This window comes from Hyperolius riggenbachi, chromosome 7 (genome assembly GCF_040937935.1).
Source record: "Hyperolius riggenbachi isolate aHypRig1 chromosome 7, aHypRig1.pri, whole genome shotgun sequence".
NCBI lineage: Eukaryota > Metazoa > Chordata > Amphibia > Anura > Hyperoliidae > Hyperolius > Hyperolius riggenbachi.
In genome coordinates this window covers 142,687,161-142,701,959 of record NC_090652.1, presented here as the reverse complement: position 1 = coordinate 142,701,959, position 14,799 = coordinate 142,687,161, and the positions used below count along the sequence as shown (strand labels likewise).

Here is a 14,799-nt window from a genome sequence, read left to right as displayed (position 1 = left end):
ATGACCCCATTTTGGAAAGAAGACATCCCAAAGTATTCACTAAGATGCATGGTGAGTTCACAGAAGATTTTATTTTTTTCACAAGTTAGCGGAAAATGACACTTTGTGACAAAAAAATAAATTAAAAAAAAGTTTCCATTTGTGCTAACTTGTGACAAAAAAAAATTAAATCTGCCACGGACTCACCATGCCCCTCTCTGAATACTTTAGGGTGTCTAATTTCCAAAATGGGGTCATTTGTGGGGTGTGTTTACTGTCCTGGCATTTTGGGAGGTGCTAAATTGTAAGCACCCCTGTAAAGCCTAAAGGTGCTCATAGGACTTTGGGCCCCTTAGTGCACCTAGGCTGCAAAAAAATGTCACACGTGGTATCGCCGTACTCAGGATAAATAGTATAATGTGTTTTGGGGTGTATTTTTACACATACCCATGCTGGGTGGGAGAAATATCTCTGTAAATGATTTTTTTTTTTTTTTACACACAATTGTCCATTTACAGAGATATTTCTCCCACCCAGCATGGGTATGTTTAAAAATACACCCCAAAACACATTATACTATTTATCCTGAGTACGGCGATACCACGTGTGACATTTTTTTGCAGCCTAGGTGCGCTAAGGGGCCCAACGTCCTTTGAGTACCTATAAGATTTCACAGGTCATTTTGAGGCATTTGGTTTCTAGACTACTCCTCACGGTTTAGGGCCCCTAAAATGCCAGTGCAGTATAGGAACCCCACAAGTGACCCCATTTTAGAAAGAAGACACCCCAAGGTGTTCCGTTATGTGTATGGTGAGTTCATAGAAGATTTTATTTTTTGTCACAAGTTAGTGGAAAATGACACTTTGTGAAAAAAAAACAATAGAAATCAATTTCCGCTAACTTGTGACAAAAATAAAATCTTCTATGAACTCACCATACTCCTAATGGAATACCTTGGGGTGTCTTCTTTCTAAGATGGGGTCACTTGTGGGGTTCCTATACTGCCCTGACATTTTAGGGGCCCTAAACCGTGAGGAGTAGTCTGGAAACCAAATGCCTCAAAATGACTGTTCAGGGGTATAAGCATCTGCAAATTTTGATGACAGGTGGTCTATGAGGGGCCGAATTCTGTGGAACCGGTCATAAGCAGGGTGGCCTCTTAGATGACCGGTTGTATTGGCACTGAAGTGCAGGAAGCGCAGGATGTTCTCAAATCGTGACCTGGACATGGCAGCAGAGAACATGGGCATCTGATGTATTGGCTGCGTAGACCAATAAGACCGCAATACATTCTTTTTGACTAGACCCATGTTAAGGAGAAGGCCCCAAAAATGTTACGTTCGGAAACTTGGAGTGGTTTCCACCAAAAAGGCTGGCATGGTAGCTTCTTGGATTGGCGGTTGCGTATTGTGTGGCATAACGGTTGGTCTCAGCCACAATTAAGTCGTAGAGACCAGCAGTGATCAGAAGAAAAATTTCTGTCACTGCGGTGGGACGGGTGAGGGTTTTGGCCGGGTGATCAGAAGCCCGCAGGGGGCAGATTGGGGCTTGAACTGATGGATAGGAGTGCTAGGGGGTGACAGGAGGTGATTGATGGGTGTCTCAGGGGGTGATTAGAGGGGAGAATAGATGCAATCAATGCACTGGGGAGGTGATCGGAAGGGGGTCTTAGGGGGATCTGAGGGTTTGGCCGAGTGATCAGAAACCCACACGGGGCAAATTAGGGCCTGATCTGATAGGTAGGTGTGCTAGGGGGTGACAGGAGGTGATTGATGGGTGTCTCAAGGTGTGATTAGAGGGGGGAATAGATGCAAGCAATGCACTGGGGAGGTGGTCAGGGGGGGGGGGGGTCTGAGGGCAATCTGAGGGTGTGGGTGAGTAATTGGTTGCTCACGAGGAGCAGATTAGGATCTGATCTGATGGGTAGCATTGACAGGTGGTGACAGGGGGTGATTGATGGGTGATCAGTGGGTGATTAGAGGGGAGAACAGATGTAAATAATGCACTGGGGAGGTGATCAGGGGGGTCTGAGGGTGTGGGCGGGTGTTTGGGTGCCCGCAAGGGGCAGATTTGGGTCTGATCTGATGGGTAGCAGTGACAGGTGGTGACAGGGGGTGACGAGGTGATTGATAGGTGATCAGGGTGGGATAAGAGGGGAGAATAGATGCAAGCAATGCACTGGCGAGGTGATTGGGGGGTCTAAGGGCGATCTGAGGGTTCAACGCGGCAGATCGGGGGGTAACAACCCGCCGGCGCTGCTAATTGGCCTGCGGGTTGATGCCGCGGGTGGGTGGAGCCTAATGCCGGCAGATGGGCGTGCATCTATGCGCGCGATCCACGGCTATTCAGTCCCCCAGGAGCCGCTGCCGATCGGCGTTACGCGGTCCTGGGGGTGCCACGTTTCCGACGCCCATAGGTAGTGGGCGGTCGGCAAGTGGTTAAAAGGAAATTAATATGGGAGCCTCCATATACTTCTTGCTTCGGGTTCCCTTAAAAATAGGCTCTAGACAGCCACAACTTAAACAGTACTAAAATAGCTACATCTAAAAAAATAAGATCTATAATACATATCAATGGGCAGAACAAGAAATTTGGACTCTAATTACACACACACACACACACACACACACACACGCACGCACGCACACGCACACACACGCAGTAAAATGAATGTTTCAGTCATTGGGTGAAGTATTAAAATGATTTTCCATTTTCCACTTTTTTCGTCATTTTTTTTCCATCTACTTTCAAAGAACCTGTGCTAACAGGTGACTCTTGTTGGCTCTAACTCTTTGGCACACCGCAGCTCATATGATCATGCTGCAACCTTTGCTAAGGTTTAGAGCACAAGTGCCAAACTCAAGGACCCGCTGGCTGAATCCTGCCTGGCTCGCTATGTGGCCCATGAGAGCTTCAAATGTGCATGATTGTAAGCAGTAAAAAGAAAGGATGAAACAAAGAGCAGAATGTTGTGCTGTATACATGCTCACAGCAAAATGGTAGTAACAACACAGTAGGATGTCCTGATGTTTATCCCGGCAGTGCCTGGCATATCCATGGAGACATGAATGCCTTAGCTCACATATCTACGTTCTCTTGAATTTTTGACTTGTGCTTATGTGCACCCTCCCCATCTCCAGTTGTGATTAGTCGTAATGAAAGGTCTACAGTTGACACTCATGGGTAGCATGCATTTAAGAGCGTCTTGTCCTTGAAATCCATAACTAGGAAAGCTGTGAGCACAAAACTGATGTTTGGCTATCCACCCCTTTCACCCACCTGCCTAAGCAACCTACAATACTAATGTAACTTTGAGTTTGCTGTGAAGCATGTTCATGGAATAGAGTATAGAGCATAGGTTGTTGCTCTCCATTCTTTCTTTCACTCTTCTTTCTTTCACTCTTCTTTCTTTCACTGCACTTGACCATGCATTCCTGGGCCCTTTTCCACTGTTAAAGATAATCTGTACTGTACGATTTGTACAATATAAAACATACCAATTGAGTCACTGTGATCTCCTGGATCTCTCTTTGTTGTTTCCACCACTCCCCGCCGCAATCTTGGCTTTTAATCGCCAGTTTTAGGTGGTGTTTACAAACAAAAACAATGGCGCTAACCAGGAAGTGGTGTGTGTGTGTGTGTGTGTGTGTGTGTGTGTGTGTGTGTGTATGTATACATATATAATGTGTGTGTGTGTGTGTGTGTGTGTGTGTGTATATATATATATATATCATGTTACAGTATACTACAGGTTTTTATTACATACTGAAATTTTCTGCATTCAAGTCTGAGATTCTCAGTTTCTCAGCATGTGACAGACAGCGGCTCCTCCCCCCTCAGCTTCACAAACTGCATCACAGACAAGCTGAAACTGAGAGCAGAGACCTGTCTGTGAGGAAAGCAAAGCACACAGGAGTGAGCCTAGAGGGAGCGTGCATAACTTGTATTCATTACAACAGATTCATCCCTGGGTTGACAAAGCTGGACAAAGAAAAGATTAGATATATTACAGAGACAGTGCAACTAGAAAAGGCTGCAGTAATCCAGACCACATTAGAACATGTATAGGAACTTATAGGATAGAAGAAATAAGGCTGAACATTTAGTTACAGAGTCTCTTTAAGTGCGATCGCAAGCACAATTGCGCTGCCTTCCGATCATGCAAGCCTCAGTTTCCACTTGTCATGTTTGTGCCGTAGCTGGTAGGAATGGAGCACGCACCAAGAATCGCACAAGCAGCTAATGGAAAATAAGCACCACAATTTACATGTGCGATCGGCAAAAAGGCTGCAATCCACTTTTTGAAGCGGATCGCTGCTGGTAGAAAAGGGCCCTAAGAAACTGTTCAATTAATGTTTAACCTTAAAGGGAACCTTAACTGAGAGGGATATGGTTGTTTCATTTCAAACAGTACCAGTTGCTTGGCAGTCCTGCTGATCTCTTTAGCAGCAGTAGTGGCTGAATCACACACCTGAAACAAGCACGCAGCTAATCCAGTCTGACTTCAGTCAGAGCACCTGATCTGCATGCTTGTTGAGGGACTGTGGCTAAAAGTATTAGAGACACAGGTTCAGCAGAAGAGACAGGCAACTGGTATTATTTTAAAAGTAAAAATCCATACCCTCCTCAGTTTAGGTTCCCGTTAAACAATTTTGCCCACAACTTAGACTCCGTTTTAGATTTTGACCCCCAATGTTATTGAGTTTGAGACCTCTGGTTTAGTAGGATGTGGGCAGAAAGATTTATCTGCACATTACCTACCCAGAACTGCCAGAATAAAAGAGTAAAAGTGGAAGGTTTGTATTGCTGTTTGTGTACCTACTAGAAACAATAACCTTTACTTCCTGTCCAGTGAAATCCAAGATATTGCTTTCAGCTAGCCTTTTTGTCACTACTGCCTGGAATCCATTCTCCACACAATCAGCTCTATTCCCAAAAATTCTCTTAAATGAGATTGATAAAAGTAACCTTTAAGTACATTTTCAAGTGAAATAATAACTTAAATTAAGGTGTTCCTGATTACTGTATATACCTGCATATAAGCCTAATTTTTCAGCACAAAAAATGTGCTGAAAAGTTACCCCCCTCGGCTAATATGCAGGACAGTAGAGCAGAACGGATGGTGGAGCAGGTTTTGTAACTGGCAGAGGAGCGTAAGGATTGTGCACTAGTGATCCTGCTCTTGCCAGCTGGCTCCCTGCTGTGCCCCCATCCCCTGCAACATGTTGTGCAAAGTGCACTGCTCAAGACTACCTGTGTTCCCTGGCTTGTGAATCGGAGTGTGCAAGCAACGTGTCAGTGGTGCAATGATCGGGGATTCTTCCTGTGTGGCAATCACTGTCTATCATATCTATGGCGTCTTGTTACATAGTTACATAGTTATTTTGGTTGAAAAAAGACACACGTCCATTGAGTTCAACCAGACAACAAGTGACACAGTGACACAGCTGAATCAACCTTGGGGCACATCTGGCTACGGGGAAAGGCGCTGACTTGCACTGGGGGCACATCAGGCTACTGTGGAGGGGGCCATACTGGATAGGGGGATTATACGTGAGTCAATCACTTTTTCCTGGTTTCTGAGGGAAAAGTGGGTACCTCGGCTTATACGCAGGTTGGCTTATATGTGAGTATATACGGTAACTTAATTTCAATATATTCAATAACTATCAAAAATAAGGTGAAAACAGGCTAAAAAGCTTTGTGAATCATGCCAAATGTTATTGAGAATCCACCAGGCTGCTACTGATATAAATCCCTAGTTGATTTTCAATAGCACTACACAGACTGCAAAGATAGAAAACAGGAAGTAAGGTAATAGCAGAGTTGTTGGTGTCACTGAAACAGGAAGTGAGGGCAGATTCATGCTATTTTTGGAACACAGCAATTCCAACATTCTGTTTTTTACCTGCATGCCTGGAAAAGAGAAAGTTTTGACTGGCATAGTTTATTATACGTTGTCAGAAATGATTTTAGCCCAATTCATGTCTTCCATTTTTATTGTTTCCTGCTCAGTCAAATTTATGGATGCAATTTAAAGCTGTTCTCATATCGTCACGCTGCAACTAGGCGATTTGAATAGTGTCTGATATGATTAGTACCACTTGTGATGAGAGAATTTACCCTGTTCTCCTTAATCAGCCTAATGATGCAAAGATAAAATATCTATTTTTGCAAGCTGTAAAAATACATTTGAAATCTGTTGATGTTACCTCACAATAAAATCAATTTCTCTTTGGCATACTGCTTTACTAATGTGATAGCATTTATCATTAGCCTAGATGAAAGTCCTACTGCAGTAGCTACATCTGGTGTTCAGTAATGAAACACATTTCTCATATTTGAGGTACATTTAACATTCAAGTTAATTGAACAGAAAATAATGTCTTTATGATAAATATTGTTAAATAGGAAACACAACTCTGTTTTTCTTCACTTAAGCAGAGACATCAGACTATCGCTGTATTCACGTGTAATCCATAGAAGTAATAATAATTATGTACACACTGTGTTCTAAGGATGATAAAATTAATAGCTTCTGGCTACAGCTATGTGAAAATGTTCGATCCTGAGTATTTCATGACATGGTTTTTGGTATAGTCATTCAGCTGGCCCACAAACTAGAGTGTTCTCGGCTCACGCAGTGAATTTAAGCCATTTCGGTCAAAAATCTAGCATTAGAACAGATGTACCTGGAGATCTGCCAAGGTTGCTTTAATGGTTTGGCGTGCTGGATTTCTAAGCAACAATTTGGCTGGTTTCACTCTTATGTGATGTAGTGATCCCATGGGATAGCAGCCTGCCATGGGATCACCGCACCGCACAAATCCATAGTTCATATGACCCTGTGGTAGGGTGCGCCGACAGGATCATATGCCTAGGCCCAGCCCACTTTCCTGAACCTCCGGACTAAAAATCGACTCAGCAACACTGAAAAGGCTTGGTGTTTCTTTAACAGTTTCGCAGCATCAGAACTTTGTTTCTCTTATACAAGCCTCATTTTTAGCTGCACAGAAGAAAACTGCCCGGGCTTTTTTCCCCCTGATGCTGTGCAAAGCATGATGGGATTTCTGATGTTGTTGTTCTCTTTATGCTGTTTTGGTGAAAAAAAATTTCTTTTACATTTTGAATTTGACATTTGAAGCCTAGCATGTGCAGTTGGGAGGGGTAATCAGGACACAGGACAGTTGGAACTGTGTCTCCTGCTCCTTGTCCCCTCCTTTCAACCAAAAAGATGGCTGCCCCAATGACAAAGATGGCAGCCCCCATGAATCAGAAACATTTGCCTGTTCTTTTAAAACAGGGTGGGTAAGAGATTATATTATTATCTATTCTAATTAACATAACTAATGTAACTTGCTGACCGTATGTTTGTTTAGGCTGAAGTTCCCCTTTAAGTGATGTTCTCCCTGCTGGACAGGAAGTACATCATAGGGATCTCCATCGGTCTGCGCATGTGTGCGTTTTATATGTCCTTCATTAAAAATATATGTATATATTGTAATATGCACACTAAGAAACATACAGCTTCAGAGATTTGAGAACTTGTGTGTAACGATCGGTGTAACACAGAGAGGGTCTGATTACCGGTGATCTGCAGTATCACCGAGAATACAGATATATACCCGATTATTGGTGATCTGCAGTATCACCGATAATCAGATATATCTCTAACCTCTGGACACCTGGGTAATAAGAGTGTTTGGTGCAACAGAAATACTTTAAGAACTGCACCTGAGGAGCAGGTGCACAGCAGTAAGGAGTACTGCACAGTAACACGTTCCTTCCGCAAGCCTGAGACTCTCCCGAGGGAGGGGTCAGGCTAGGAGTAGGAAGGACAGAGTGTGAGTGACACCAAGGAAGGGTGTCACCCCCAGGTCTGTGAGCTATCTCTAGACTGAGGAGATAGCTCTCAAGGTCGGGCAAGCCGGGTCCGCAACAGACAGACAGATCAGGGACAGAAACAGGAGACAGATGCGGAATCCTAAGACAAGCAGAGTTCGGCAACATGGTATCAGATATAGCGAAGTACCTAATCAGAGATCAGAAGAGTAGTCAGGAAAGCAGAAGGTCATAACAAATAATCAACAATGCCTAATCTTGGGTGTGAGCTCCTTGATCATCAACACCCTGGAACTGGTCTGAGTATAACTAGATGGTAAAGCTAATTCCTAGTCTGAGGTGTGAGGTCCCTGATCATCAACACCTAGGAACTGGTCTAAATCATAACACAGATAATATACAGTTTTCCCTAGACTGAGGTGTGAGGTCCTTGATCATCAACACCCAGGAACTGGTCTAGATAATAACACAGATAATATCACAGATACTGACAAGGTCTGAGTGCTACCACGTAGTGATCGCAACGCCAGACACCAGAGAAATGACCAGCACCCAGTATATATAGCAAGGCGCTCTCCGGCGCCTCCCCTAAGTGCTGGACCAATGGGAAGTGGTGGAATTGTCAGCTGACCGGCTTGGTCAGCTGACTCCCTTCTGGCTGTCATAAAAGCTCTGCCTCTCAGCGCGTGCGCGCGTCCTTCTGAATCTGTGTGGACTATCAGTCCCAGCCACACCAGACATGTGTTGCAAAGCACCCGCCGCGCTGGTCGCGGAATCCGCCGCACCGCTATCAAGGCATGCGGCGGTTTCTACGCGTTCGGCCATACTACTGGATGTAGGCCTACGCGTGCAGACCGCCGCGTTGGACGCGGAATCAGCCGCCTTGTTCTGAGTACACGCGGCGGCTTTTCCGCGTTTTCTCACATTGTGATTTACAGATACTTGGGTCCATCATTTTGCCATTTAGCAATGTGAGCTATAAGCTATAATTTTCTCAGTATGTAGTAGACTAAATTGCAGCAACCAATGGAACCAGTACAGAACGTAAGCATTACATAATGGTAAAGGTTAATGCCAAGATCAATTACTTTATAAAATGTTTTAAATGCAATTCACCCCTTAAATGGAAATCTCCACATGGAAGAAGTGGTGTTAGAGAGTCTACACGCTTCCAGCATGCAGGCAACATGCATCTTATTTTCTGTACAGCACGTTAATTTGTTTCTGTTACAATGTAGAGAGAAGCCAATGTATAGTGCTGAGGCTTTCCCCATCCTCCTCCACCCCACCCATCCAGAGCTAGGACACTCTGAACATATTCAGAATCAGAATCAATTTATTTTCGCCAAGTAAGTTTGCACCTACAAGGAATTTGTCTTGACAGTTGCTTAACAAATGACAAACTTTGTTTAATACATTCTCATAGTTGTGCTCCCATTTGTGTACAGGCACGTCCACCCTGTGCAGGCAGTAGGAGCTGACACAATACCACAGAGAAGCACATGCACGGCTATGTGCTCCTGTGCAGGTGCATCCCGTACTTTCTCCTGAACAGTGGATCCGTGCTTGCACATGGCCAGGAGTCTGGCTGTGAAGAAGATGGTCCCAGCAAACAGCTGAGTGCAAGAGGATCGGAAAAGCCTCTGGATTATCCAGAGGCTTCACTCTACTGAGGTAAGTAACTTTTTTCATCATAGGTTTGCTCTAATGGGAATAAGGCTATGGATTAACATAGGCTGTTAGATTTAATGCAAATGTTCATGCAGGGAAATCTCACACGATTCTTGTAAATATGAACCCTCCCTTAAAGGACTTACGAGGCCTGATTTTTAAAAAATAAACAAAAAAAGTTAGATACCTGTGTGTTTTTGTAAGGCACGGAGGACGCCGTCCGCGCCCTCCGTGCCGTTCCGCCGGGTCCCCGCTGCTGAATATCCCCCCGAACGACCCCCGACCGCACGGCCCGGGTCGGGCTCTCCAGCCTTCACCAAGATGGCCGCCAGAGCTGGCCGCGGCTGCGCAGTCCGCATAGCCGCGAGTGCGGCTGCGCAGCTCTAAGGCCAACTCCCCGATCCACGCTACTGTTACGTGGATCGGGGGGTTGGCCTTAGAGCTGCGCAGCTGCACTCGCGGCTATGCGGACTGCGCAGCCGCGGCCAGCTCCGGCGGCCATCTTGGTGAAGGCTGGAGAGCCCGGGCCGTGCGGTCGGGGGTCGTTGGCGGGGATATTCAGCAGCGGGGACCCGGCGGAACGGCACGGAGGGCGCGGACGGCGTCCTCCGTGCCTTACAAAAACACACAGGTATCTAACTTTTTTTGTTTATTTTTTAAAAATCAGGCCTCGTAAGTCCTTTAAGGTCGTTGTGATGAAGTTGCTTTAGATGTAAACCTTCCTGTTACGCGGTTTAAAGGGCTGCAGGGGGCTGGTAGATGCCCCAGGTAAGTGAAACTCATTTTTTTTAGAGTTAAGGTTCCCTTTAAGCTTGTTAACCGCAGACCAATTATGCATTGACCAATATGCCTTGCTTGAGGAGATGCCTATTTCCAAACCACCCGATAAAAGTAGAAAACTACATGCATCAGAAATAAGTTATTTTGGTGATTTATTTAATCCACAGTCTGTGGCAGCAGTGATCAGTGCTTAAGTATTTACAAATGCAAAATAAGCTACTGAAAAAAAAATTATTGGATGAAAATCAATGCCGCACAAGCATGCCCGATTAGTGATCTGACCGATTTCGGGCCAAACTCAGTCGAATGTATCCATCAAGCAAGCTGGAAAACTTCAGTCCAGCATGATTGATCGAGTGTGCCATCAAATGCGTGCCACTTGGTATACCCACCACCATGTGGTGGAACTCTGTGTGACGTGGCACTTACTGGAGATAATGGAAGTGACTGGGATTCGTTGCAGCTAGAGTGGTGACATTGCAATGCACGGGCACAGGGGAAGGGGGGGGGGGGGCACCTTAACATGAGGGGGGCGGCAAGGCAGGTTGAATCGGCAGTGTCTCAAGGCCAGTTTCCAAGTGAATTCATGCTGATATCCATCGGGAATCGGCCTGCAGTGTATGGGCTGCTAACGTCTCTCTCTGATCGTATTCGATCAGAGAGAGTTCTGTCTCTTGGTTGATCTGCCCATACATCGCTAGATGCGTGGGCACCTGTAAGGTTAAACAACCAAGGTGTATAGCTAGTCTAAAATACATACAGTGACACAAACCAAAATGGACTTTACTAAAGTGAACTACGTGACATGCAATACACCGCTAAAAGTTTGAAAATCTGTCAGTGTGTATCATACCCAATAACTGTTTCAGGAAGTGAAGGGAAGTTCCTCCAATACAATGGAGCTAACACAAGCAAATATGAACAGAGAAAGCAGAAATACTTGTTTCTTGCAACAGGTAACATATTGCTACTGCTAATAAGGAAAATCTAGTACCATTCAACATTGCATGCACATCACTGTATTTTAAAGTTTATAGGGATTATTTTAAATATTTAATTTAATATATTGCAGAAAATAGTCCGTTACAGTATATGACCAGTATAGCTCCTGTGTAAAGCAAAAACAAAAAAAAATATAATGTATTTATAATCCAAAAATACTGAACTTTCATTACATTTTCCCACACCAAATTATGTGCCAATAAAAATGTAAAATGTAATATTGTGGCGACATAACTGTTACAGAACAGAACTGATATATTTCAGCTTTATTATCTGTCTTGGCAGCAACAGTGTTTAAAGAAATCATTACTGAAGGATTTATTCACAAATTGATTTTCTGCAGTTGATGCTGTGTTGCATGTCATCTATATTTCTATTCACCAGAGAAATCCAATATGAAAGTGCCATGCAAAATAGGAAGTAGCTGGTGCATTGTTGATTGTAATTTCAAGTATGTTTAGAATAGAATACATATTTTCTATTCAGTATACAGTATATGCGGTGCAAATTCTATAAATTAAAACTAACAAAAACAAAGTAATGTAAAGTTTATGTTTGTGCTAGTCACAGTAAAATACTTTCCTTATCAACAGCCCAACAGTAAAATTGAACTTAAAGTGCACCAGAGATGCATCAAAAGTAAAACTTCATACATACCTGTGGCTTCCTCCAGCCCGCTTCAGCCTTATCGCTCTCTCGCCATCGTCATCAGCCTCCTGGATCCTTTGCAATCTTCCCGATAACTCGGGCCAGTATGTGCGGCGGCAGGCGCACCCCTGTCTTGCTCCCACGGTCAGGGATGTTCTGTGCCTGCAGAGTAGTACTGCGCAGACACATAAGGCTCCTCGGCGACGGGGAGCGGCCGGGCCGCACTTGTGCAGAAAGCCCCTACTCCTGAAGTTATTGGGAGCCAAAGCGGAGGATCCAGGAGGCAGAGGAGGACAGCGAGGGAACCATCAGGCCAAAGGGGGCTCGAGGAAGCCCAGCAACGTACCTTTTGATTCATCTCAGGTTTTCTTTTAAGTATCCCTGAACTGAGAGGGGATTTAATTAATAAACTTTCTGCTGTGTAAGTGGTGCTGCGACATATGTCCAGAACCACTCTCAATGTTCTGTGCCCCCATGGGTCACTGTACCAGTCAGCCAAAATTTTCGACTGGATTAGATAGGATACGGCAGTTATTTCCCCCCCCCCCCCCCCCAAATTATGCTACCTTGTTTTGGCCTTTAAGGACCAAAAAAAAAAGCACCACACAACTTATCTACTCCTAGATCTGACTGCTGCCTTTTGTGCCTTGTCAGCTCTCCCGTTCTGCCGCTGTGTCCCTTGTATTTGCCGCCATCTTCACTGTAATGATGCTGACCCGGAAGTACTTTCAGGTTACTTCCAGGTCAGTGCAGTGAAGATGCCGGCAGAATGGGAGAGCTGACAAGGCACAAAAGGCAATGATCGGATCCAGGATTAGGCAAGGTGTACAGTGGTGCTTTTTTTTACAGGTCTAAAACTTAAAGTTCAGGAGTACTTTAAAGGACTTACGAGGCGAAATTGGTAAAAAAAAGGTAAATTACCTGCCTCATCTTTTATGGCACGGAGGACGCCGTCCGCGCCCTCTGTGCCGATCCGCCGGGTCCCCCCGCTCATTAGCCCCCCAGGCCGGCTGCCGACCCCACGGCCCGGGTCGGGCTCTCCTGCCTCTCGCAACATGGCCGCTTCCTCTGGGGGGTTGGCCCTAGAGCTGCGCAGCCGCACTCGCGGCCAGGTGGACTGCGCAGCCGCGGCCAGAGGAAGTGGCCATGTTGCGAGAGGCAGGAGAGCGAGAGGCAGGGCGCGGACGGCGTCCTCCGTGCCTTAACCACTTCACAACTGAGGGGTTTTACCCCTTTAGCATCCGCGCAATTTTCTCCTTTCAGCGCTCCTTACATTCATTCGCCTATAACTTTATCATTACTTATCACAATAAAATGAACTATATCTTGTTTTTTTCACCACCAATTAGGCTTTCTTTAGGTGGGACACTATGCCAAGAATTATTTTATTCGAAATGTGTTTTAATGGGAAAATAGGAAAACATTTGGAAAAAAAAACATTATTTTTCAGTTTTCTGCCATTATATTTTTTAAATAATGCATGCTTCTATAATTAAAATCCATGTAACTTATATGCCCATTTGTCCCAGTTATTACACCGTTTAAATTATGTCCCTATCACAATGTTTGGCGCCAATATTTTATTTGCAAATAAAGGTGCATTTTTTTCAGTTTTGTGTCTATCCCTAATTACAAGCCCATAGTTTATAAAGTAACAGTGTTATACCCTCTTGATATAAATATTTAAAGATTTCAGTCCCTAAGGTAACTATTTAAGATTTTTTTTATTGTAATTTTTTTTAATTTTAATATTTCAAAAAAAAATATTGGTAACAATTGGGGAGTGTGGGAGTTAATTAGTTAAAATGAATAGTGAAAATAATGTATTTGTATATGAAAAAAATGTTTGGGTGTAGTATTACTTTTTGGCCACAAGATGGCCACATTTTTTTTTTAGGCGTCCTGCAAGCGTCAGAAGGACGCTTGCAGGAAGGGAGGCTGGGAAACTGAGTTTTCTCACAATGATCGCGCTGCTTCTCGTAGAAGCATGCCGATCATTGCGGGGGCAGAGATCAACGAACGGGAATGGATTTTCCCGTTCATTGATCTCCGGGCGAGCGGGCAGCGGCGTGCACGATCGCGGGAGAGAGTGCACGTGCTAGCGGGAGCGCGGACATCGGCGGCAGCGGTGGGGGGTGCGTAGATCTACGCTCCGGGCGGGGAACTGAAGTCCAAAGGAACGTAGATATACTGTACCCGGGCGGCGAAGTGGTTAAAAGATGAGGCAGGTAATTTACTTTTTTTACTAATTTCGCCTCGTAAGTCCTTTAAAGACCACTATCATAAAAATTGTGAAAGTTAAAGCACGTGTATACACCGCGTTCCAGATTATTATGCAAATATGTATATATATATATATATATATATATATATATTACTGTATATATGATTTCCCTAAATAGTTGATGCCAGTGGCAGTCCGCATAATTTTTGAGTAATCAACCATCAGAGTATAATTTGAAAGGTTACTGAACAAACCGCCTAGTAATAATGGTATGAAAAGTAAAAAACTTAAAATGCACTGTACCAAATTATTACGCCCCACAGAGTTTAAAAACATTTTATAGGTTGTTAAGAACTGAAAATGGTAAATTGTTCAATTTTCATCATTCATACTGATACTCAAATCAAAAGCTATTTCAATTAAAAACATCTTAACAGGTCAAGTTACATATGAACATAGGACCCCTTATTTGATAGGGGCTTTACAATTCTTGCATCCATTGAACTTGTTAGTTTTTGGAGAGTTTCTGCTTGAATGTCCTTGCAGGATGTTAGAATCAGGGTTGCTCGAATGTACCCAAATTCGATTCGAGTACATTCGAATTCGGGTCCGGGGCAAATTCGTATTCGTATTCGATCGCGATCACCGAATTC

The 14,799-nt window shown here is 44.2% G+C and overlaps 1 protein-coding gene across 1 annotated transcript in view; it reads left to right on the top strand.

Annotated features, from left to right (window-relative positions):
• The window catches only part of CPPED1 (calcineurin like phosphoesterase domain containing 1), a 154,883-nt gene that overhangs the window by 119,653 nt on the left and 20,431 nt on the right, over nucleotides 1-14,799 (top strand). The gene's annotated exons all lie outside the window — the stretch shown is intronic.